We start from the raw sequence: 5120 nt of genomic DNA, 5'->3' as shown, positions 1-5120 counted from the left end.
GTCCCCTTTTCCTTATATCATACTTTTTGTATTATTTCAGGCAGTATCAGTATTATTAAGAGGTTCTATTGCATCTTACTTTAGAGCTCATGACTCCGTACTACCAGGTTTTGAGAAATTTGATGTAGTAGTATCTTTATGCTTTCTGTTGTTTAGAAGACTTATCTCGCTATTTTATATCTTGCTATATCTGATTTGATGTATATTAAATGTTGACTTATCTAGTCTTGGAGATTAGGGACAATTACCATCATTGGTAAAATTTTGGGTAATGACACTAAAGTTCAAAACGAGAAGTTGGGTTATTTGAAAAAGTACAATTTCCTTTAATTAGGTGAATTATTAGTTTGATTGTATCTTTTAGTGTGCATATTCAAATAGCAAAATCTGTAGATCCATTATTCATTGCGTAGTTAGTGGAAATTAAAAATAACGTTCAACCTTCAGTTCATAACGATCTAACCAAAGAAATAAAAAAGATAATAGTTCACATTGATTAAGGTAGTACGATGCTATAAATGAGAAGGATATGCATCAATATTTCTCATCACGTGTATCTTATGAATCAGCGCAACCATCTTTATCTGAGTTTGTAGAATAAAAACAAATTAACAGTTAGTTCATAAAATAGATCATGTGGAGTGCAATTATTACCAATACGAATATTAAATGAATAATACTAATTGGCTCCCCTGGAGTACTAATTAAGAAACAAAATTTACAAAAGCATGAAATGATGGCTTTTCTTACTCAATTTATTTTTAGTTCATTCTGAATGCTTATTACAAAGTTTCCTCGTTAAATGTTAACACTTTAGATGTTTAGCTCTTCTTCTTTTTTTATCTAAGTAGAAATAAAAAACTTTATCTGAAATGGGTGGATTAATTATTTTAATTCCAGATTTTATAAGCTTAAAATTTAGAATGGTACATATGAATTTTTAAAGTGATTTAGACGATGTTATTTAAATTTAAGTTGATTGTTTTTAATTTTATTACATTGCCTAATTTACATTTATGTATTATACACAAGTAACACCCCTAATGTAATCTAAACTTATACGTTAAATCGCTAGCTTAATCTAGTGAGAAATACAACAAAAATTCAATCAGGACTTTCCATTGCAAAAATCTTTATAACCAAATTAATGTTCCGATCACAAGAATGTATAAACTAGAAAAGAAAATGTTTACAATTTTCATTTATAAATTGAAGTAGTGTAGTTCAATCACATATTTTAGTAGGCAGTAGCCTTCTTCATGTTGTGAAATACAAGGTGTCATGCCACATGTAAGTCTTCCCAAAATAATGGAGTTGAGATTCTGTCAAATCTTTATATTGATTAAAAACTATCTTTCTCTAACTATTTTAATGCTTCTTCATGCTTAGACTAAGAAAATAATAAGAGAAGGATCAAAGCAACAACCTTAATCTTTATTAGAGGCCATTTCGGTAGTGGATGTGTATAAATTACGGCCTCTGTGAACAAGAGATGCTCACACCAAAATTTGCATAAAGAGAATACTGCTATTTCTCCAATGGCATTGCCCAAATTCGGTTTTGTATTCACTATTCTTCTCATGGCATCCATCAGTTAGTATTCATCTCTCTTTAATCTCTAAATTGTAATTAATGCTACTGTAAGCGTGGATATACGCGCTGCTAATTATGTGGCCCTATTCATTTATGTGTATTTATTTTTGAGCATGTCGTAAATGTGTATTCATGCTATATAAGTTATAATTTAATTCTAACAATATTATAATGGTATATATTTCAGTTAATGTGTCGTGGCTCTCAAAGACGCAAATTATAGCTACACGGGATATTGAACGTGATCTCTCAGGATTTGGAAGGAGATTACTTCCCGAGCTTAACACATGTCTTCGAAGTTGTACTCCGCATTCGTCTGATTGCAGTGATTGTTGGGTTTGTTGCGCATGTACGCATAGGGCTTTGCTTGGCAATGTGTGTAACTAAGTGGAAGTAGTACAACAATTTCCTTTGTATGTTATTGTTTCCTTGTCTTTCATATATTGTACGATTATTTAAAAAGTGATGTGACTTCCCGTTAATGAATAATACTCTCTCCGTTTCAATTTATGTGAATTCATTTGACCGGGCACGAAGTTTAAGAAAAAAGAGAAGGCTGTTGAACTTATGGTGTAAAATGAGACACATATATTTTGTGTGGCTATAAATCATTGCATAAAAGTAAATTGTTTCCAAATAACGAAAGATGTCATTCTTTTTGATACAGACTAAAAAGGAAATAGGGTCACATCAATTGAAACGGAGAGAGTAATATCTTCCATTTGGAATGCTTTTTGCACTAGCTTTTTAGTACTTGTATGATTCATCATATATTTATTACATGTATTTAACATTTTAGTGCATATGTAGATGGTGTTAGGTTCTTTTTTCTTATAATTATCTTGTCACGACCCAAAATCCAATCATTCGTAATAACGCGTAACACACTTGCTAGAAAAATCGGACATAGCACTAAGGAATCAAAATAGCGGAATTTACAGAAATAATATAAGTCTAAAACCTCAATAATATAATAATGCCAATACAAGATAAATCCCCAGAACTGGTAAATACAGAGTCGTGAGCTCCAATACGGACATACAAGTCTAAAATTACCAAATACAATACTGTCTGAAATAAAGACAATAGTACATAAGAAAAGAGACGACAATACTGCGGTCGAGAATGAAGTTCTACCTCGTCTCTCAATGATCCGCTCTGCTCCAAGCCTCAGCTACTGATGACTGGGTCCGACACCTAGATATGCAGAATTAAGTGCAGAGTGTAGCATGAGTACAATCAATCCAATGTACTGAGCAAGTATTATAATTAATCTCGTCGAGGTAAAATAAGCAAGAATTATAAATGATACGTGCTATAACATGTACAGTTTCATAAATTCAACAAGCACAGAATAGTAATGTGATCAAGTATAAAGCACAAAGAGAACAATCTGTATGTGCACGATTACTCAAGTGCTCTGCTCAGTAAATGATACATCATATAAGGATGATATGCAAATGAATCAGGTAAATAACCAAGAAAATTGCAAGTAAAGATGACATGCAAAATCCAAAACAAACACTAGCCAGATTTTGCTCAACCTTTCCATATCCGTACCAAATCACTGATCAGTTTTCTTCAATATCCGCGTGTACTCCATAAAGAGAGAAACATGAGAGGGTGACCCTAGGGGGATAGATCCATATCTACACGCATGCACGACCAATTCAACGTGCTACCAGCCCGGCGTGGTCACATGCATAACAATATAATCCGCCCGGCGTGGTCATAATAAGTGTCGATATCGACCCTGTCAAGACCCAATTTTACCTATAAGTCGTGATGGCGCCCAACTCTACAGCTAGGCAAGCCAACCAATAAATTAAGCATACATTGATAAAATTTTAAAACTAAAAAAATATAATAAAATTCAAACTCTACCAATGTGTGTGCCAAGACCTGGTGTCACAAGTGTATGAGAATCTAGTAGATTATACAAAACCTCAAATGCTGTCCGAAATAAAAATAGACAGAATTAAAATACAAAGAGAGACATTAGTAGCTGCAGAACGGATCAGAGAAACAGCTCACCACTATGTCCCTGGATAACGTGGGTGTAAGACGATAAGTCCTCCACTAGTACTTGCCTCAGTTCCTGCACAAAAAGTGCAGCAAGTGTAGTATGAGTACGTAAACAACGTGTACCCAGTAAGTATCAAACCTAATCTCGAAGTGGTAGAGATGAGATGACCGACTTTGACACTCACTATGGGGCAATAATAATAATTGAAATACAACTAGGATATATAAATCAACATGATTTACATAATTTACAATAATTTATTTAATCAACGGAAATTATCAAAATTCTTCAAATGCAACAATTCTCAATATATTAATTAAATTCCTTAAATTCGAATAATTTCTAATTTATCAATTAAATATCATTTTCAGGAATAACAATTAATTATTTAACAAGCAAGAGTAATAATTCATTAAATTCCAAGGATTTTCCAATTTATCAATTAACTTCGCAAGCTGAAATAAGCTATTAAAGTATCGTGTAATTATTAAAGTATCGTGTAATTATTATTATTATTAAGCACGATTTCTGCCGAGGACGTACGACCCGATCCAGAGTGTCGTGTACACTGCCGAGGGACATGCGGCGCGATCCATAGATGCATCTATCCTGCCGAGGCGTTCGGCCCGCTCCACAAGAAAGGAGGACATTTTCTTATGTACCTCCGAAAGGAGAGTATATTTATTATGAGATAAATTCGGGAGGAAGAATAATTTCTTTTAACAATTAATTAATTTAAACAGAAAATCAAACATATAAATTTTTCCATCCTTTAATATTTTGATCTAACAATTCACAATATATATATAGATATATCAAATAATATTAATTAAATAAGAAATACAATTTACACAAGTAATTCATGCTTTGAGTCCTAAACTACCCGGATTTTAGCATTAATAGTAGCTACGCACGGACTCTCGTCACCTCGTGCGTACGTAGCCCCCGCAATTATCAATAATTATTTAATTTAATCCTTATGGGGTAATTTCCCCATCACAAGATTAGACAAGAGACTTACCTCATCTCAAAGTCCACTTTTCGATTGTCGCGTCGCGTAAAATTCTCGATTCAATGCCGAAAAATCCGAAACTATCCAAAAGTTATATAAAATAATTAATATATATTCAATAATTCGAAATTCATCTATTAATTAAATTACTCTATCCAAAATGGTAAAATTCCTAAAATTCACCCCGATCCCACGTGCCCAGATTCCGGAAATTTTTGGATGACAACGTTACACATAATCTCAAGAACTCAAATATATAATTTCTATCCAATTCCATAACCATTTTCGTGATTAAAATCTCATTTTTATAAAAATTTAGGTTTTTCACCTAAAATCTTGATTTCTAAGATTTACTAGTTATAATCTACCTATAATCTATGTATTTAAATCAAGGAGTGTGGAATTAACTTACCTTTCAATTGCTAGCTGAAACCCCCTTCTCAAAAGCTCTGAAATCGGCCGAAAATGGAGGAACAATGGGCTCAAAAT

At 32.8% G+C, this 5120-nt stretch overlaps 1 long non-coding RNA gene across 1 annotated transcript; it reads left to right on the top strand.

The window, feature by feature from the left end:
- Positions 1 to 1256: 1256 nt before the first annotated feature.
- Positions 1257 to 2101, top strand: LOC142173794 (uncharacterized). Its single transcript, XR_012703144.1, has 2 exons — positions 1257 to 1593; positions 1781 to 2101. It is a non-coding gene; the product is annotated as an uncharacterized LOC142173794 (long non-coding RNA).
- The last annotated feature ends 3019 nt before the right edge of the window (positions 2102 to 5120 follow it).

This window comes from Nicotiana tabacum, chromosome 19 (assembly GCF_000715075.1).
Source record: "Nicotiana tabacum cultivar K326 chromosome 19, ASM71507v2, whole genome shotgun sequence".
Taxonomy (NCBI): domain Eukaryota; kingdom Viridiplantae; phylum Streptophyta; class Magnoliopsida; order Solanales; family Solanaceae; genus Nicotiana; species Nicotiana tabacum.
Note: the sequence above shows the minus strand (reverse complement) of the source record. Positions and strands in the feature narration are given on the sequence as shown.